Source organism: Paramacrobiotus metropolitanus, unplaced genomic scaffold, assembly GCF_019649055.1.
Source record: "Paramacrobiotus metropolitanus isolate TYO unplaced genomic scaffold, Prichtersi_v1.0 Parri_scaffold0000001, whole genome shotgun sequence".
Classification (NCBI taxonomy): Eukaryota; Metazoa; Tardigrada; class Eutardigrada; order Parachela; family Macrobiotidae; genus Paramacrobiotus; species Paramacrobiotus metropolitanus.
The window spans coordinates 1,357,412-1,379,293 of record NW_026570221.1 but is presented as its reverse complement, the minus strand read 5'-3'; the positions used below and the strand labels follow the sequence as shown (position 1 = coordinate 1,379,293).

Here is a 21,882-nt window from a genome sequence, read left to right as displayed (position 1 = left end):
CGAGTTTTTTTCGAGTTAACGATTTATAACTTAACTTTGAAGCTTAACTCGCCGGGACGAAAACTTAACTCTAGCGCAACTCAAAAATAATATAGCGCAACTCGAGTTTAACGTAACTCTGGGGGTTTCAGTTGAAAGCAAAAATGAAATTAAAAAATAGAAAATATCAGAAAAAATGTTATTTTAACCGTGGATCGCATAAATTGCCATAATTACAAAAGTATGTGTGTACAAAATTTCTCGAGCAGACGTACACTACCACCGTCCAAGGCATTGACTAGACTAAGAAAAATGTGCATTTGAAAGCCCTGAGCGCAGCATTTCCTTTGAGTACAGTATACTACATTTTATATTACAAACTATTTAAGTATTTTAATACTATTTGTATATGTTGAATAATGAAATTTTATATTATTTTGCAAAACGACTTAGGAACATAAGCATAGACTTCCAGTTACTCGTTGGAAATGGCTTTCGTGACAACCTTTCGTAACGACCTTTCGTAACGGACACAAATCAACGAAAGTATGTATTAATCTGCCTTCGCTACGCTTCGGTCGATGAATATGCATCGGAGAGTCCATGCTGACGGTGAGTGTGGTCGTTCAATTTGAGCTCAATTAACAGCGTGCAGAGAACGTAATTTTTTGCGGAGCAAAATTTTGTCAACGAGAGGACAAATCATGTTCCGCACAAAAATCACACGGGAACTGATCGTCTGTGCGCTACCTGCTACCTGCTACCTGTAATTGTTCGCTACCTGCCCATTAAAGAAGCGTAATAATGCGGTCAACGCTGTCAAACAGCTACACTAACTTCGGTAGCCATGTGAAGCGAAATATTAGTAAAAAAGTTCAGCGTTGCCGGCGCTCGGCCCCAAAAGCCAGGGTCAAAAAGAGGGAGGAATTTTGAGAGGCAGGAATTTTTATGTGGTTAAAAAGAGGGAGGAATTTTGTCAGATAAGAACTTCTTATGTTTGATTTTTTCTTGAGGGTGAGAGAAAACAGGCAGGAAACACAATAAGAACAAAACACAAAAAACACAAGCATGTTTTCTTTATATGTTTCATTCTTTTGTTTCATTCTTATTCTTTCTTATGTTTCATTTATATTTTATCTTCCTCCCTCAAGAAAAATGTGTCTCTCGCTCTCTCCCTCAGGAAAAACATGAAAAAGGAACATTAGAAAAAGCATGAATTTTAAAAATCAGTTTTAAGAAAAAAATTAATAATTGGTCTGTGTCTCAAATCTGGTAAAAGTGATATCGGTATGCATAAAAGACTACTTGAAGTTGATTAATAAAATCATGATTTCTTTTATTAGAAGTTAACTCCAGTTAACTCTAGTTATTGCGGCTAACTTAACTCGTAGCGTAACTCGCGAGCTGCGATTAACTCTTAATTCTAACTATGAGTCGAAATCTCATAACTGCCCAGGTCTGATTTATACTTTCGTTGCTTTAGTTAAAATTGTATTACTGGATGGACTGTGATCACTGCCTCCGATTTTTTATGTGATTTTAAGGTGCACATTATTACTGCAAGGTTACTCACTTTTACGAGAGTACGAATTTACATATATATCTGTGGAAACAACTTGGAAAATTTCTGGAGCTGCTTCAGTTTTTCAAGTTTACCAGGATCTGATATCATCGGTACAGCCTTCCAAGCCCTATATTTTCGCTTCAGCGCTTCGGCTCGTCACTCTCTAACATCGTTCTTAAAGGCAGTATTAAAAAATCTCTTGAGACACTCGTATTCTAAATAGCTAAAGAACCACAAACCCACAAACACAGATATAACTCAAAGGATGAAAGCCATGAATTTCCATTGACGACAAAATCAATTTCAATGTTCTTTCCAAATGCCGACCTCCATTGTAAAAACCGCTGATGTTTTGTAATTGTTCAAAAAATCCTAATCCATACTGCAACAGCATGTTAATCTGCTGTGAGGGTACACTTAAGCCGCCGAAGTCAACACGCGATCTTGCTACAACCAGTCATCGTTGTCCGCGAAGCTAACCCCAAATACGTTCCCGACACCAGATTTGCATGAAGGACGAGGAAACTTTCGTTTCTGGACTTTGGAAACAATATATCCACCCACGTCGGTCAAACCGAATGCCACGATTTCTAAGAAAACTTAGAAGGACAAGAACAAAAACTTAAGAGGACACGCTAAGTATACGTGATAGACAAAAAAACCAGCGAGATTTAATGATAACCAATCACGTGTTGTGCAGCACACCCAGCCACCAAGGGTTGGCGGTCCACGTACTGTGTAGAAAACATCTCGTCTTCATAGACTCGTATGCTAACTTCCAGCTCTTATTCTTCGTGTACTATGGAACGAAACTATTTGACCAATGTAGCAAAAGATGCAGAAAAAATCTAGAAGATTTTTGATACCCAACAAGTTGCAATTCATAGCGATTAAGACAGATGATAGCCTTTTTGAGTTTCTCGTAGACATAGCACAGGATTCTGTGTGGGGAACCCTTGAGCGTGGATTCTATGCTAAGGCTATGAGAAAACGAAACTAGCTGTAATCTGTTTGGATCGGCGTATATTCTCACTTATTTGGTATCAAAAATCGCGTTATTTTTTGCTGCGTCTTCTGGTATATTGGTTGAGTAGTCCTATTCCAGAGTGCACGAGAAATGAGCGCTGGAAGTTTGCATAATTTTCAGTCAGTTATTTTTTATGTGTTTACAAGCAACTGCAAACCTGGGTGGTTGCCCGCGTTGCACGAGCAGGGCATGGTTATCATTAATGGAGTAATTGGTCTAACGCGTTGGGGCGGGGCTAAAGGCTGGGGCGTGGCTAAAGTGCGGCAGTTTACGCCTTTACGGTGAACTTTGCCATAGCGCTTACTGGGTAAACATGGCTTGAGCCAAGCCAACCCAGTATCATAGAATCTGAGGCGTTGTAGTCAAGTAAGAGCAAAGTTATGGCGAACATTTCACGAAACTTTTATATTAAACACCTAGTACGCCATCATTGGAGTATAAAAGAGATATATTTGCCATACATTTTGATGCATTCGCGAAGTGAAAAAACCCAATATCTTGACCATGCGCAGTGTACCAAAGTGGTACTTGTTAGCACTAGTTAAGTCCGTAGTGCGTAGTTTGCGTCCGGGGGGATAGAGGGCGAGGGCTTAAACCAATCACTCCATTCTCGCTGTCTATCACGTATACGAGGAGAAAGCTAATATCTTCGGTAGCGCAGTCAAAATCCCGAGTCATTTCGAACACTTGGCCCATGCACATTTGACTTTAACAGCCAACCGAAGAAGGCTGTCAATCCTCTTAACTTGACCGTCCGCCGTGGATAGGTGCGCCAATCAACACCGTTCTAGCTAAACGGAGACTGGCAACCTCCTACGGTTGACTGTTTAGTCAAATCGTGCATGCGCACAGTCAGTGCCACAGTGTTCGAAGAGTCTCAGGAATTTGAACGCGCTACCGAAGATATTAGCTTTCTCCTCGTACTTAGCGTGTCCTCGTAGCGTACATATAAGCAAATGCAAGGTATACCTAATTTATTACGTACTACGGACGCTCTGCGGGCTCTTACAAACCAATTCAACTATTTCTGGTGAGCTCCATAACGTAGGGATTTCTTTCTGCAGCTCCAAAAAATTTTCTGAACGCAAAGCCAACAATACATCTCCGAAGTTCCGCACAAGCTCAACTCTCAAGATCTGCTCCAAAATCAAATACCGCTCTGCGTAGCGATCGGCCAGTCGTGCGCCTCTTTTCCAGCGGAGACGTATGGAAAGAAAGACCATTGTTTTTCCGTTTTTGACGCCCCAATCGGCTCACGTTTGTCGTACCCGTCAAATTTTGCAGCGACTCCAGTTTTCTCACTTCTTCCTTGACTTTCACGACAGTCACTTTACCGGAACCATACTTAAATGTTTAAAATATATTCTCTGAAAATTGAAACATGTTGGAATCGATAATCAGTTAGAGTTTTGACCAGGTAAACTAACTTATAATTAAACTGGGAAATGCTGCACCTGCTACTACCTCAACTGGATCGCTAGTCATTTTCCCGGGTAGGATGAAATCGAACCGAGAATTCAGCAAGTGCCTTGCTACAACTTTAAAGCCGTATACAGTAACGTGCAGACCAGTCCACGTCGGTTTAGGTAGTGATTTCCTCCAGTTAGCGGAAAAGCAAAGTTCAGCAAGAGCTGCTTTCATATTCTGAAAATTATTTAAAATGTATTATTTGCAATTTTTGAATCAGCATGATATAAAACTTACAGAAAATACGGTATCGATATTTTCCATAGTACTCGTAATTGCCTCGTACAGTGGCTGTTTTAACCGTGCCGCTTGGCGAGGGCTCAACACCGTAAGGGGCATAACAATTTTCCGCACGGTTTCGATGAACCACACCAGCACGTTAAAATCATTAGCACATTGTTCCTGATTTTTTCCACATATCCTGGATAGCTCTGTGAGCAAACCGTGATCCGTATTATCAGTTAACATCCTTAATGTACCCAGAGTACGGTGCGAACAGAATATCTGCAATTCAATTTTACTGATAAAGAAATTATCAGTTTGAGCCGCATAACCGTTATCGGTTATCACCTTTCTGGCGTTAGAAACATCCATCTTCTCAAATCCGTTTGGGAAGAACAGCTTTGCTGTGAGGTTTGGAGCATTCTTAATCACGGAACCGCGTTCTATTTCGTAAATCTGGAAAAGCAGCGTCAAATCCACCCGATGAATGCCAGCCTGAAAAATAAAGCAAATTTTCAAGAGTGCTAAATTTTACTCTATTTTAATATACGTTGCAAAAGAACCGAAAATTATTGCCCCTGTATATTATTTATATTTATTATTACACTTTACGTTACACAATTACACATTATGTTGCACAATTTTTACACTTCTATATTACTTACTTCGATGACAAAAGAGTTATTTTTTCGAAACACAGTTTGTCCAAATCCGCTTCAACAAATGAATTATGTACAACAGGATATAAATGTATGCGCCTTCTATGCAAGGATTTGGAAATCTCCAAGGAAACTAATTTTTGTTACTGATAAAAAGAGAATGGCATCCCATGTTTTCGGCGCCGTTGTCAGATGAGCAAACCAAAGGCCGAAATTTCGTTCTTCTTGTACGCAGGATCAGCAAATTTTCAAGAATTTCTGCCATTTCCGAGCCTTCAAAATTTTTCACAAAATAGTATGTCAAAATCTTTCTGACTTTGCCTGTGAAGCTTTGCAAAACCAATAGCAGCCCATATTTAGCTGCAACAACATCCTGTTGATTCTCTGCAACTCCGACTATTTCCCCTCCTCGGTACTCCAGTTTTTCAACTGTGAATGTCTGGCCACTAATCAGCTCGACATCCAGGTGCTTGTCGTCGAGGGATTCGGAAATTGTCTTAAGTTTCAGCATATTTTCTTCTTGAATACCTTCACTCATGGAGTTAGCCGAAGCACAGTCCCGCAAGTGACTGATGTGAGGTAAAATTTCAAACAAGAAGCTCCGAGAGTAAGTATACGCAGCCGTAGAGATATTCTTAAAAACTCCGCAAAATCTCAGCAAGCCGTCAGAATGGCGCATAGCTTTTTCCCGCTTGACTAGTGTGTGTTCCACCAGTTCTGTTACAAATCGGAAAATACCCAGCAATTACTTTTGTCGCTGAGTGCTTTAGTCTCCGTTCTCATCAAACCAGTTGTCCGTATCCACAAAATACAAATGCAGCATCCTGTTCCGCTTCCAAATCTCCAATGACTTTTTTGCATTCTGCAACGATAGACTGATATCGGGCTTCCATCTTCTCTGTAGCAGAGTGACACATCGCTGGATCTGTGTCCCACAACTTTTGTAAAGCAAAGGTGGTATCGAATTTATCCAAACCCATTAAACGCGTAACCGTTTCTTTAGGCATGGTTTTATTATCCAGTCTGAACTAAGCGGAGTAGTCTTACGAACAACTACGACGTCGGCTACCACTTCAATTGTCGCCGGAGATACCACACGGATGCGTCCAAACATTACAAAAGATTCACTGAAAAGCAGTTGTTTCCATTCCGGCCGGCCAGGAATACGCTCGTATTTATTAGAATGCATGGATGCATGTCCAAAATCCCAGTTTCCGTTTCTGTGCACACTCTTAGAGCCGATTCTGTCTGTCAGGTGCTCACCACGTGGCGAATGCGGATGTGAATGCTGATATGAGAACAGTCCGCTAGCTGAGAGTTTTCACTTGTCAACAGTCAGTAAAGTTTGCAATAGCTATCGTATGTCGTGTGTTGTAGCACCGTTCGCAATACTTATAGCATTGCTCACTAAGCGGGATCTTGTCCGCCGAGATCTTCGCCCTTGGATTCACCGCGAATCGCACTTTGAATGATAGCAGAGCCGTACCTACGGTTTCTGAATTTGATTTGTTTATCTGTCAGGCGAAACGGCCTGTGATCGATCTGGATCATTATCGATTAGTTTGCACCAGTAACGCACTGGTTTTCCATTGTACACACCATAAGCGGTGTGATTTCCTTCATCGATCGGATCCAGCATTGGCGGCGGTACAGAGTCCGGTATCTCGAAACGGAGAACTTGCTCCTGTGCTGTAACCCTTGCTGTACAAGAGTCTCAGAAGACAGGTGGCTGCGGCGCAGGTTTCTCAAAACGGAGAGCTTGAGCTGTTTCCCCTGTTACGCGACTAGAATCCCACAAAGGGATCGAGGCCGTGGGGCACCAGCGCGGAGAAGCCACAAGTGGCAGCACCGAAAGAGGTGCCCGGATCAGTTTTTACGCGCTCCACCAAATTAGGTGTAAAGCGATCTGCTGCTGTCTGACAAGCATAGCAGAAGGCTGAATAGTCGTTGAGGAAGGCGCCATCGACACATTGGGTGTGTTCATCGGAAGAAGAAATCGTAATTTGGATCACCTGGATTATTTGGATCATTTTTCGTGGAACGGACGGTAAACAGGTAAAATACCGTAATTAATTAACGGATTGGTTAAAGTGTACAAAGCGCAATTTCCATTGGTCCGTACTGAGCTGAGCGTAGCTAGAGGCGGAGTATTTGCACACGGTGCGCTCGTCTATTCGTTGACCGTGACGTCAGGCTGATCAGAATATTTAACGAAAGAACCTGGTTGGTCGGTTATCTAAGCTGTGACTGGTTGAAATCTAAATTGATTTAATTGAGCTATCTGTCTAATAGTAAGGCAGTAAACAGTGCAATTAGGAATTTTCCATTGAAACTGACCTGCAACAGCCAACTTCAATCGAAGCGAGTTATCCAAAAAGTAACCTTTAAGATCAAAATTGACCAAACGGTAACCTTTATTGAACTCTATTGAACTTTATTGAACTCCTTTGTTGAAGTTGAGGTTTTTATCAGCACAGTAACATCAGTAACTGAAGGATTCCATTGCTGAACGGGCAAATCTCTCGAACTTTTTAACGAAAAAGTGACTTTTAGAACGGGACTTAGACGAAATTTGTCAATCGAAAAGTGACCTTTACAAATTTGAACGATTAAATTATAACGTGTGTGTGAGATACATTGACAGGAGCGTCCAAGTTATCCGATCATCATGGACAAAGATAATGCGGAACTGACATCTAACAGCAGTCAGGGAAGCAAAGGATCCCGCGGACCAAAGCAAAGCGTCTGCGGCGGGAGATAACGAGGTGTACCAATCAAAGGTCACCAAAAAAGGAACGGCCACTGTACGAACAACGGAAGCAGCTGGGACATCGCAAAAGGATGGAATAGCTAGCCCTGCTATAACTCAGCAGGATAAAAACGTTAGTCTAATTAAATCGGAACACGACGATAATCCAAAGGTCACACAGGAGGATATCAATGAGCTGAAGTGAGTGAACTTTCAGTCATGATAAGGTCACAGGAGACGACATCTGGGAAAGTCCGATGTCGCTAGACGAAACAATGGAAGAAAGGATGTTCAACCGCAGAGATAACGAGTCGTACCTCACCGAAGATGACACAACGATAAACATGTCATTCCGAACCGCGATGAAGGATGCTGACCGAGCAGAAGAAAGAACACCATTCAAAGAAATACCTGAAGATTTAATAGAACGAACCCGGACGGGAAAGTTCATCAATGTACGATCTCCGTCACCGAACAGTCCCACGTCAACTTTGAGGAGACGCGTACAGAACTGAAAAACGAACGTGGCGCCAAAGAAAGCCAGGCGACGAAAAAGAAACAGGAATATCGAGACAAACTGCTGACATTTGAAACCCGCTTATACGAACTGGAACAGCAACAGGGTGACCTAAAAAGCAACGCGGATGAGTGGAAAATCAAATATGAGCGACTAAAAGAAGTTGCGGAAGATTACCTGAAAATGGCAGATGACAGAGAGATAGAAGGTCATCTCCCAGTCAGTGATCTTAACGACAGCATGTCCGAAGAATCAGTTGAAAGGTCACGACACTTAGCCAAACTGAAAGATGAATGTGATCAACTGCGTCGAAAGGTCACCGAAGCTGAGGCTAAACGAGATGAGTATGCGGCCAACTTCGCAGAAGTAACACAGTGATTAACGACGTTAGCAACGGAGACGTTTAAGCTCAGGAACGATCTAAAAAAAAGCTGCGAGATGGAAAACATTAGAACTCTGCAGGACGAATCAAAAGGTCATCAAAAACGTGCAGATGAGGCTGAGCTGAAACGAGATGAAGCGGTTCGAGTGGCACGGGACTTGAAAGATCTCACAGCCACTGAAGGCGAACGATTGAAAGATGAGATCAAAAAGGTCACTGAAGAAAATACGAAGATCATAGAAGACATGCAAAAGGTCACAAAGGAAGGCCTAAAGTGGGAGAAGGAAGCACGCCTTTTGGATACAATGGTTACGGCATCGGAGCTGAAGGTAAAGAATGGCAGCAACAAGTGGCTCAACAGAAGCAGGAAAACGCAAGATTTAACAACGAAATCTACGAAATGACGAGAACCGCAATGATCAAAGATGATGAGTTGGCTGAGGTCCGAACTCAGCTGAAATCTGAAGCTGAACAGTATCAGCAACTTGAACATGACTCAGCTGGCCTAACACATCAATAAGATGCAGACTAAAAAGGAAAAAGTCGTGAAGGAACGAACTTTCGAAATGCATGATCATATGCAAAAGGTCAATCAGGATAATCAACAGTTAAGGAAAGAGAAGGATGACCTCGCCGTAAAGAATAAGCGCCTCGAAGATGAGAACAAGGCTCTCCAGACGACAAATAAGCACAAAAACAAGCAACTTTTGCAGTACGGCGTGAGAAGGGACACAATTGACACCCCTCCCTCAGCTACAGTAACGTACAAGAGCAGGGGAAGAGTTGCCATTTCGAAATGCCACTGCGAACTGGAACCGGCTCTATCCTTTTCCGTTACTGGAGAAATTGTACCGGACGCCGTCGACATTGAACCTTTGACAGAGAAACAGATGGCAGACATAGCCGAAAAATCAAAAAGAGACTTGCAGCGTTTGATTCAGTTGATACCCGAAGCAGAAGGGAACGATGTCCCAACGATGGGAAAAATGCTCGCAGAAGTCCTTACAGAAAGATCAGAAGACTTGGGAGCAAACGTAAAGCTGACGATCTCGTTAGGTGACGTGGTCTGGACACAGATTTTCGACCACCACGGAAGATCAGTACAGACCATGCAGTGAAATCAGAAAGGTCACCTCGACGGACTCGACTCCCAGCCAGAGCCAAAAAGATCTAGAAACGGAAAAAGCTTACAGAACCAGCATAAAAGGTCACCGACAGCGTACGTGTACATAACGGAAAGAGGGAAGAAAGGTCACCGCTGCCATGAAAAGAACGAAGAAAGAAACACTCTTGATATTGCGGCAATGTGTCTGCTTGCGATTAAGAAAGGTCACCCGTATCAGAGCGAAGCGCCTATTCAAGGAAAGAAAGGCCACATCAACTCACAAAAAAACAATACAGAAACAGCAGAAAAGCGTGAGTCAACTGAGGGTCATGAGATTTTGGAGAGTTTGGAAAAACAGAGAGGTCAACTAACTCCGACTGAAGTCCATACGAAAAATCGAAAGGTCAAGAGTTTCGAGAAAGCAGAAACAGCCAAAGGTCATCAGACTCCAGACCATGTCCTAATGAAAGCACCGGAAGGTCAAGTGACACTAGAACCGAAACGTTTAGTGACCCCGAAGGGAAAAGCATAGCGCGAAGATTCGCCATCGGATCTGTCGTCATCGAGTTCATTGGCAAAACTCACGATCGTCGAAACTAGTATAATAGTATGGAAACGATCGTCGAAACTAGGATAATAGTATGGAAACGTCGGACTCGCCACCCACCCAGAAGCCGTCAGATACCGACGTACCAGATTACATGCTCGGATCTTCCAGCACTGCTGCGTACGTCACGATTAAAGATGGGTTTGAATTCAACGATAGCCATCACCGACGCGGCAATACCTGGCATTGGTGGAACAAAGGGAGTGTCATGGGATGGCCTTTCTAATACTATGGCAGTTCAGTACGAGTTGGGAGAACGGAATATCGAAAAAATGGGGAACGGATAAGAAGCTATATTGAAAGCTTGACTATCGACGGAGCACTTGAACTGGAGCAAATGTCAAAACCTGAAAGGTCACTACGTCAGAATGAGGCGAATGAGCTTAATAATGTGACTGGAAATTCATCAGGTTAAAGTAACGAAAGTTCATCAGAAGCGAATATGATGGTTAAGTATAAAGGTCACGTGAAATATCATCGAAAACTGTCGTTTGTGTTTTGTTGTTTGCAGCATTTGTATTGCAGGAAAAGTCAAATTGAAGAGAGATACTACAGCGGATTAGTCGGCAAACTCTCACGAAGAATGTTGAAGGTCACAATTGACAGAAATAGAGGAAAAGATTATGTGGAATTAATATGTGGGATAAAATTGATTCGGTCTAATAGTCGGTCCCAGCGGAGTTGTCACGGCATTACAGTCGGCTCCCCTGTTTCAGCGATTCAGTGTTCAAAAAATCAGACGAGAGAAACTACGGTAATCAACCGGATCTCTTGTTACGAACGTGGGCCATAAGCGGCGAAAAAGAGAAAGATTTCATGTGGAAATGATATATGGGGTAAAATTAATTCGGTAGTCAGCCGGCCCCATCGCAGATGCGACGGTGAACTTTGCCGGCACTATGGCCGCTCGAGGCATGTTGAAATGGGATGTGCGATGAGATGGACTTTACCATGGAGTCAAGCGGAAAGTGCTTGGAAGCCAACGCAAAAACGGCTAAGTTCCTCCATGACCTTTAATGGAAGTTGAATTGAAGTAACGAAGAGAAGTTGGATGACCTTTGGGATCATCACTGCCCAACAGAGTCACAAAACTAGAAAAAATTGGATTGATAAAGGCGTCGCATCTCGTCAAAAGATGATCTTACCAGGGAGGAAGCGAATCATGTTTGTCTTCGGTCGTCCCTCCATGACCTTTACGGAATTCAGTATTACGAAGTCGCACAATTCATACGCACCCATTCCGAAGCTGAAGCCGTATTCGGAAGACGCACATTCGATAGGCCAGGGTCAAAAAGAGGGAGGAATTTTGTGAGGGAGGAATTTCACTGTGGTCAAAAAGAGGGAGGAATTTTTAGAGGGAGGAATTTTGCTGTGGTCGAAAAGAGGGAGGAATTTTTCGAAGTCGAACTAAAGTACTCGGAGACCTCGTACCCGGCTCTCCGAGGTCGCCAATGCGATTTTAACTGTAAATATACAGTTTGACATGCTGAGTCGAACTGAAGTATTGGGGGACCTCGTACCCGGGTCCACGAGGTCGCCACTGAGATTTTCACGATATATATGCAGTCACAAGTGCTAAATCGAACTGAAGTATCGGGAACTTCCGACCATGTTCCTGACCATGCTAACAAAACCAACATTACTAGCATGCTCCGACGAGTGATGTCCGGTAGCAGCAAGTATATTTCCTCACACAAAAGAGTGCTGAACTTTTCTGGCATTTTATTACTTGATTCGGGGAACAACGCAAATTTAAAAATTGTTTTTGCGAACAGAATACGTTTCTATTGTGGGAACTGGTGAGGTGCTCATCGCCTTCGTCATGGATGAATAGCTGGTTAACGCAGTTGAGTTGACCCTTGCCTTATTGTTCGGATTGCAAAATTAAAGAAAGTGCTGTGCAATTCGACAGAATTTATAGCTGCTTCATTGTGCGATTTTAACTATATATATACAGTTTGACGTGCTGAGTCGAACCGAAGTACTCGGGGACCTCGAACCCGGGTTCATGAGGACGGCATCAAAGCTTGTGGACATTGACTCTGAAGTCACTAGATTTGTCTCGTAAATGTCACCATTTGTTTCCCTGTGATCTCCGAGTCATTTTGAAATGTTAAGTTCAGTTTTTAAAGTAGTTTCCAATAGGTTTTGTAATCTTTAATCTTCAGTTCCTCAAGTCAGCTGACTCATTTTCATTTGTCAAACTGATTTCTGAATTTGTTTTCCGAATTGTGTTTCTAAACTTATTTTAATTTTCTTGATTTTCATGACAGATTTCGGCAGTTTCGCAGTCGTATCCGGCAGTGACCGAAACTAATCCGCTTAATTATCACGTTAGCGGTTCAATTTTATTAAAACATTTATAAATATGTTCCACATAACCTCGAAATGATTATTAAAAACTAAAAAGCTTCAGAATTCGTGGTTCATGTATACAAAATTCGGTCGCGCTAGCACGCCACCAGCGCTTCCGATCACTTCGGTTGCGATACATTTCGGCCGCATGCGATCACTTCGACCGACGTTCATTTCAGCCGGGGTTCACTTAGGGCAGCAGTCATTTCGGCCACTTCCCATTTCGGCAAAGGACATTTGGTCATCTTCAATTTCCCAAGCTTTCGTTATGTTGCTTCGGTTTTGTTTAGGTTTCTTAGGATTTTCCTAGATTGTTCTTATTGTTAGGCTTCTTAGTTTTGTTAAGATTCTTTATGATAAATTTAGTTTTGTTAGGTTTCTTAGGTTAGGTTTCTTTGGGTTCCTAGGTCTTAAGCTTTCTCAGGTTTCTTAGACACGTACGAGATCAAATGAAGCCTACCATCGCGGGAGAGAAGGCTAAAAATCCTGAAAACACACCGGAAATTAAAAAAAAACCTAAGCAACCTCTGAAACTTAAGAAACCCAAGAAAACCTAAGAAACATAAGAAACCTGAGAAACCTCTGAAACCCAAGAAAGTCTAAGAAAGCTGAGAACTTAAGAAACCTAAAAAAACCCAGGAAAACCTTAGAAACCTTACAAACACAAGAAAACCTAGGAAATCCTAAGAAAACCTAAGTAACCTAAGAAATATGGCCCAAAAAAACCTAAAAACCCAAGAAAAGCTAAGAAAATAACATAAACAGGGAAAACTTGGGAAACCGAAGGCGGTAAAATGTGCCGTTGCCAAAATGAGCGGAGGCCGAAATGAGTGTTGTCAGACGTGAGCTTCGGCCGAAACGTAACGCGGCCGAAGTGATCGACCTCGCTGAAGGGCTCCATATTAGTTTTACTCGAAAAGGAATGTTTATTGCATATACAAGTTCAGTTAGTTCGACGTTTTGAAAAATCTTTACTTTTTTTATGAACTGCTTTGCGAAACTAGTCGTAACACCTAATAGTTGAACGATGATCCGAATGCAAGAATTCGAATTCACCCTTGCCAAATAAAAATAACTGTTTATCAGCCAAGCCGAGTTTTTAATGTCATGTTACTCCGAGCAGGGTTAATGTTCCTTGATTCTTTACTGCAGGAACAAAATTTTAGCGACGTCGGTTGGCAAAAAAATTGTAGAACGCCGACCGCGCTCCCTGAATTCTCTAATAATCCGCAAACTATCTTTGTTGTAAGAAACTTTTTTACCGACATTTGCGAAAGGATCTCGCGCAAACTGTTTTTTTTAACGAAAATTGTAAACGAAGACGGCGACGAAAGGCCACGAGAGTTCGAATCTTCCGAACTGGGACACGAAAACTTTTTTCACAATTTTATTCGATACAGGGTATAACAAAAGTGTGTGAATTTTAAAAAGAAAACTGTAGCCTTCCTAGGAGTCGATAAAACTGTCTGTCGAATGGGTGTGAACACTTTCAGGAGCGGCAAGTAGTTCGCTAAAGTCAAACGAAAAACGGTGACGGCCATTTAGTCCAGCCACCCGGTACCTTGAACTCACAACGCAAATAAAAAAGGAATTTGCTGTTATTCTGGACCGCTACAGAAATTTTTAAAACTTTCTGCAATGTCACAGCACTAAATTTAAAAAACTTTTTTGAATCTCATGCAGTTCAAAAATTTTCAAAAACACTTATATCACAATTTTTTATATCACAGTTTTTAAAAAGGATAATCGCTTCAAAGATTGAACTTAGAGTTACTTGATTTGTAATAAAGACGTTGCGATTTATGTGTTGGTGGATATTTGACGGGTAAATTTTGTTACTGAGTAATTTCAAAATTTATGCAGTGGAACAATTTTGAAGAAAAAGCACAAAGCAACAGCAGAGCAGTGATTTCTGTATGTTATAGTGAAGATGTAAATGACCGTAGCCAAATCCCGTGTCCGATTCCGATGCTTCTTCATTACGTTAGTAACTTAAGCCTTCGCCCTTGACTTCATGTGATGTACAAGTTTATAATGCCAATTTGCCCCTATTTAACATAAACGAAGAGTCTAACCGTAATTAAATGCCCGCCTTCTGTTCAGTCACAGATTCAGCATCGCAGCATGCCCAGTATCTACCACAAAAGAGCAATTTTTTGCATGCTTCAAGAATAAGCGAACTCGATAATAACTGCTTACCCTCGATGCAAATGCAAAAAATTTGCGAACATTTTTGTTTCTTTTCTTTTCGTTCTACAATAAATTTGAGATTTCGCATGAAAAAATGGCTCATACTTTTTTAAAATCTTTTTTAAAAGAAGTAAACAATAGTTACGATATTATTACAAAATCTCGGCAAAGTGAACTTGTATGCCAACTAAACTGCAATGCCCGTTCCAAGACCCACACTCTGAGGGTCACTTTCAACCGCAACGTTTCAAAATTTCAATGCCGTTTTTTCATCGAACTTATTCCACTACATTTTTGGAAAGTTACCAGTGACGAGTTCTCGGTATAATCATATTAGGCGGTGTGATCCGGATGACCTCATCCCATATGGTGCTTATACTGAGTCGGACGGGGATCGCCTTTTGGCAAGAAAAGGTTCTAAAGTTCATAGCAAAATATACTCCTATATTTTTATTGCCTTTGGTTTGCTTGTTTTCTTATGTTTTAATGTTTTTATATATAAATTAAATTATATTTTTCTAGATTTTCGTACGACTCTTATGTTTCTTAAGATTTTGTATACAGGGCTACGGCAGCAACAATGAAGCCGCTATAAAGTCTGTCGAATTGCACAGCACTTTCTTTAATTTTGCAATCCGAACAATAAGGCAAGGGTCAACTCAACTGCGTTAACCAGCTATTCATCCATGACGAAGGCGATGAGCACCTCACCAGTTCCCACAATAGAAACGTATTCTGTTCGCAAAAACAATTTTTAAATTTGCGTTGTTCCCCGAATCAAGTAATAAAATGCCAGAAAAGTTCAGCACTCTTTTGTGTGAGGAAATATACTTGCTGCTACCGGACATCACTCGTCGGAGCATGCTAGTAATGTTGGTTTTGTTAGCATGGTCAGGAACATGGTCGGAAGTTCCCGATACTTCAGTTCGATTTAGCACTTGTGACTGCATATATATCGTGAAAATCTCAGTGGCGACCTCGTGGACCCGGGTACGAGGTCCCCCAATACTTCAGTTCGACTCAGCATGTCAAACTGTATATTTACAGTTAAAATCGCATTGGCGACCTCGGAGAGCCGGGTACGAGGTCTCCGAGTACTTTAGTTCGACTTCGAAAAATTCCTCCCTCTTTTCGACCACAGCAAAATTCCTCCCTCTTTTTGACCACAGTGAAATTCCTCCCTCACAAAATTCCTCCCTCTTTTTGACCCTGGCCCATTCGATACGCATCTAATCTCAAGCGGATCTCATGTGACGGAAGTCGCATTACATATGCGCAGAAGTGCTCAAGCGGAGCGGGATTGCTCAATGGAGCGGAACTGGCCAAAGATGCTGGAAACGGTGGACAGGACCGGTGACCTATGCGAGTTTAATGGAGGATCCTAGTCTACATTTGATTACTGCTTTTGTTGATCTCTTATTGTTTTTCTGTTTTTAACTGTTGATTGGATAGTATTTTTATAAAGAATCTTTTATTTCACATGGTACACTTGGAACTGTCTTTTATAGACTTGATGTGATAAAATGAAGTAAGAGAATCTGATGTCTTTATTAGCAGCAGAGCACACAGACAGCCAACGATTTGGATTCATCGTGGTTCGGGCGGATGTTGAGCCTCAACGGAGCTCGGCATCCCACCCAGAGGCATGTGAGCGATGGCTGTACTCCGTACACCATGGCGGCTGCGGCTTCGCTTGGGATTCTGTCTGTGCTGTCTCTAGCTGGTCTTTTGTTCTCGGCTTTAGAGCCGATTCTGTCTGTCAGTCGCTCACTACGTGGCGAATGCGGATGTGAATGCGGATATGAGTGCAGTCCGCTAGCTGAGAGTCTTCACTTGTCAACAGAGAGTAAAGTTTGCAGTAGCTATCGGACGTCGTGTGTTGTAGTACTGTTCGCAATTCTTATAGCATCGCTCACTAAGCGGGATCTTTTCCGTCGAAATCTTCGCCCTTGGATTCATCCCGAGTCCCACTTTAGATGCCTTTCGCTCTGGCACATTACAGATATTTCCACATAGAAGCGCTTATTAACCATTGCAGAAGAGTACGATAGTGCAATGTAATCGGAATATTTACAGTACAGCAAAAAGTAGAATCACGTAAGTTTTCCTCATACCTGTAGGATGCTTTGTTGATCCTGTTTGCGATTGTTTACTGTCATCAATATCATAACAGTATGTGCATTTTAACATGTAGTACTATGTGCATTATAACTTATTGACACTAATCAAAGTTATAATAGTCTAAAGTAGTAATAACTACTAATAAGACTGTTGGATGAGGCATAAAAAATAATGGCGAGCATTGTGCCAGTCTCTTCTCGTCTTGGATTTTTATTTCACAAAATGCGGTAACATCACAGTTTTGAAACAGTAAATCAAAATAACAAAATTTCATTTAATGCTGCCGCTCCTTCCATTGTACCGAGAACGGAAGCAGCGTTGCCTCGCTGAATTTCCAGCGACAGACGTTGACGGAGGTACTCATGGGAGCGAGGCTCACCCGTATGCTGTTGAAGTCGCTTGCCAATTTCCTTCACTAAACGGCTAGCTGATTGTCCCCATGGTCCGAGAGTTTCAAAAGCCAGCGGTACGAAGATGTATCTGCCCTGTAGGTACAAGTACAGTCCCGCCTTTCTATCCTCCGCCTGCGCGGCGGCGGATCCCGCAGTGACTGATGTGGCTTTCCGGTGAGACATAGCAACAGTATCCACGCAGGTCACGTCCCACGCCAAACACATACCGCGTTGCCACGCAAACGTGGTGCAGCCATCTGGGCGACGGTCCGATGTGTGGGATGTACCTCGCGGCTCCAATTTTGCAGGGATGCCGGCTGATACTAACGATCTGCACAAAATACTATTCAAGCCGCCGTGGCGTGGATGTCTTCCGGCTGAGAAAGCACAGGACAGTCCGTGGTGGCCATACACATCAACGGGCTTGTGGCACTTAGAACATGAGTGCGCTTCACAGATATTCACAGTCTCAGGCCGACTGATATCTTCACGGTGTCATCGTCCAGGAGGTTGCCGATGTGTGCCGAGGGCAAGGCATTTAACCATATGCCGGCTTCCGGTGTCGACTGTGCGAGGAGGCGGGCCCGGTTAACTTCGTCATCGCGAAAGATGTCCAACAGTGTGGATAGTGATGTGTTACATAGCGGAAGGTCCCATGATCGTTGTACCTTTCTGACATTTTGCTCCGGGAGTCCTGCCATTCTGCCAGTCGCGCGTTGACTTTCCACAACTCAGAATCGGCCGAAACATTTACAGTAGGGTGATCAGGAAGCAATAGTGATATTAAGCCGGATACGGAGTGAATCGATGCCAAAAGGCAGGAGAGCTAATTCTTCCGCCCGGCGTATGCCAATACCGCCTCTGCTCACTGGTAGTGTCGCCTGCCGCCAACACGGATAGTCGTCGTGCGACGTGCGTACGTTGCACAATGACTGAAAACACACCCGCACTGCTTCATCCAGTTGATAGAGTTGTTGCGGTTGTTTCCATGCATTGCAACAGCGCAGCATATAAATGATTTTTGGGACCCCTAGACAGTTTTTGAGTAGGAAGAGTGATTGGTGACGTGGCAAAAACTCTAACCGATCACACGCCATTTTAACTGTTGCGCACTTTTCGGCTACAGCTGGACTGATGGCATCGTCCAAAACCGGTGCACCTAACAACAGGAAGTCGGCATTTGTCAGGATGCGTAGTTTCGAGTACATCTCCTGGAAATATGCTACAGCATCGTTTCGGGCTTCTTCGGTTCCGCCGGAAATATGAAGCTCGCACTTTGCTTCGTTCACAACTAGGCCGATTTCACGGGCTTTCAGAATGATCTCCGCAAAGGCATGTGCTACTGTCGCTGGCTTACCGCCCATGGTTCCGTCATCCAGAAACCAGGCGTTTAAAGCTGCTTTCAAAGACGCCACGACTGGCTGGAGTGCAAGGCAAAACAGTCTATTTCAGCGGCACGTAGCGTGCCGTATTGTACAATTTTATATCCTGTACCCGCGTGACAATAGCCTTTTTTTTATGTCCTGTTTGTTGTTCTTGCCCATAATGCAAGGTCCGGGCGTAAACGATTTCATAATTTAAGCAAAACTTGGTTGGGCATTTCAAGCATCGCGGAGATTGCCAGCAGATGTGACCCAAGGTGAAATAAATTCGCACACTTGCCATTTTCTGACTGTCTCACTTTTGACGAATACTTAACGATATTCAATTCATGATCGCACCGCATTACGGGTCCGGCGGGCCTGATCCTCCTGGCATCCCGCGTCCTCTGTAACCCATCAGGTTAGTCGCTCCCATTTGGCATTTGACTATGGTTCTCCCACGTGATCAACCATGCCCCCACTGTCAAGAGTTTTTTTCGAAAGGGGCTGGCATCAAAAACCACATGAAGGCCTGCTAGTCTCGCTCATCTGGTCTTCCCGTCCTAACTGCATCCTCCGGTAACGCCGCAGGAGCTGCACCGACTCCGCCCCCGTCGGACAAGCCTTTCAAGCCGTCGAGAGAACGTGTTATGCGGCGCATACCACACGGTGCACGGCCTGCCGCCAGAACGTCGTTCCAGAAGGTTCTCCAGCGGGTCGCCACAAAGAATGACAAATCCTGCTGGCTAAAGCTGCTCTCCTTCGCCCCATCTACGCTTCGTGTCCCGACGAAGGCAAAGTCTGAGCGAAGCGAATCCCTGGTAGCTGTGGTAAAGAGAAACCTGGAGTTGTACGACCGGGACGCCGAACTCTCCCCTACCCCACCCCCTGACACCGCAAAGAAACGGCCTCACAGTGAAGACCTGGCTCGAAGAGTTGGTCAAAAGATAGATGACGGCTGCATCTCGGGGCCATGCGTCTCATTTGTCGACGGATGCCATCGCTCCCGCTTCTCCTGATGTGCTACAAGAGTTAAGGGAGAAACATCCAGAATGCCCACCCCCGCCATTACCGCCTCAGCTCGGTCCGCCACTAGATGCAGCGCCACCTATTACTGCGGCCGAGGTTTTTGCTGCCGTACATACATTCTGACGTGCGCTAGCCGCTGTACTTAACCTGGTTGTCGATGGAACTTTACCTGACGATGTCCGTCCTAATTTCTTTGGTGGAAAGTTACTCGCTTTACGAAAGAAGGATGGAGGCCTGCGCCCGATTGCGGTTGGACTAACGCTGCGCAGGTTGACAGCCAGAATCATCTGTTCCAGAGTGGCCGATCGTGTAACAGCCATCCTATCGCCACAGCAGCTCGGCTTCAATGTTCGAGGCGGGGCAGAAGCCATAGTACACGCGACCAGAATTTTTTTGGAATCATGTACAGCTGAACCTACGGTAATTTTGAAAGTGGACTTCAGAAACGCCTTCAATACGGTATCTAGGGAGGCCGTGCTCAATGCTGGGAAGCAACACCTCCCGGAGTACAGTAAGTTTCTCCAGTTAGCATACGGACACCACTCGTCGCTTTTCCTAGAAGATTTTCTCCTGTCGTCGGAATCCGGCGTACAGCAAGGAGATCCATTGGGCCCACTATTATTTTGTCTTGCTTTTCTCCCGGTTGTGACCAATCTCAAGGCAGAGCTGAACGCTTGGTTTTGGACGACGGAACCATGGGCGGCAAGCCAGCGACAGTGGCCCAAGCCTTTGATCAAGTGATTGAACGCGCGCAGGCTATTGGTTTGGTTGTCAACGAGGCGAAATGTGAACTTTTTGTCGGTGGGGGAACGGTGGAACAACAGAACGAAGTCGTGGAATATTTTGTTGAAAGACATCCAAAACTGCGGATTTTAACTAGGTCAACATTTTCATTACTAGGCGCGCCAGTTTTGGATGATGCTATCGGCCCAGCAATTGTTGAGAAATCCACCCTGTTGAAGTCGGCATGCGAGCGACTGCAGCTTCTACCCGCCCATGTCGCGTTGTTCCTGCTGAAGAATTGCCTTGGCGTCCCTAAGATTGTGTACATGTTACGGTGCTGCAACGCGTGGAAGCAACCGCAACAGCTCTACCAGCTTGACGAAGTTACGCGCGAGTGTTTTCAGACCTTGTGCAATGTGCGCACCAACAAGAATGATTATCCGTGTTGGCGGCAAGCGTCTCTCCCCGTGAGCAGAGGTGGTATTGGCATTCGTCGAGCGGAAGAATTAGCTCTCCCAGCCTACTTGGCTTCGATTCATTCCGCATCTGCGCTAATGTCATTGCTTCTTCCCAATCACGCTGCAGTGGACACTACTGTTGCACGGGAACAGTGGAAAGTGAAGAGTGGCCAGACAGATCCCCCCGAACTCAACTTCCAAAAGTCTCAGAGACCATGGGACCTACCGCTCTGCAATGCGTCGCTGTCAACATTGTTGAACGTTTTTCGCGACGACGAAATTAACAGAGCCCGCCTGCTTGCCCAGTCTAAACCAGAAGCCGGCATTTGGTTGAATGCGCTGCCTTCGGCACACATTGGAAACCTCCTCGATGACGATACTTTAAAGATTTCAGTCGGTCTAAGGCTGGGCGCAGTAATCTGTGAAGCACACTCATGTGCAAAATGCCGCAAACCAGTTGACGTTTATGGCCACCACGGGCTGTCATGCTCCTTCTCTGCCGGTAGACACGCTCGCCATGGCGGGTTAAACAGTATTGTCTGCCGATCATTAGTTTCGGCGGGTATCCCAGCGAAGCTCGAGCCCCGCGGCACATCCCACACGTCCGATCGTCGCCCGGACGGGTGCACGACGTTCGCCTGGAAACGTGGCATGTGTTTAGCCTGGGACGTCACTTGCGTCGACACTGTCGCCCCATCGCACATCAAGTCCACTTCGGCAACCGCTGGATCCGCCGCTGCCCATGCCGAAGACAGGAAGACCAGTCTTTACGCGTACCTTGACGGCAGATACATTTTCGCGCCCTTGGCCTTCGAAACACTCGGGCCATGGGGAAAGTCGGCATCCGCTCTAGTGAAGGAAATCGGCAAGCGACTGCAGCAGCACACTGGTGAACCGCGATCACATGAATTTCTACGCCAGCGTCTGTCTATCGAAATTCAACGGGGAAATGCGGTGTCCGTTTTTGGAACTATG

The 21,882-nt window shown here is 44.2% G+C and overlaps 1 long non-coding RNA gene across 1 annotated transcript; it reads right to left on the bottom strand.

Moving 5' to 3' along the window:
* Window positions 1-1,493: 1,493 nt before the first annotated feature.
* On the bottom strand, window positions 1,494-6,886 carry LOC129584475 (uncharacterized). The gene is made up of 5 exons (XR_008689898.1): window positions 4,925-6,886; window positions 4,608-4,754; window positions 4,275-4,541; window positions 4,035-4,214; window positions 1,494-3,937 (listed from the first exon to the last, which is right to left on the bottom strand). It is a non-coding gene; the product is annotated as an uncharacterized LOC129584475 (long non-coding RNA).
* Between the last annotated feature and the right edge of the window lie 14,996 nt (window positions 6,887-21,882).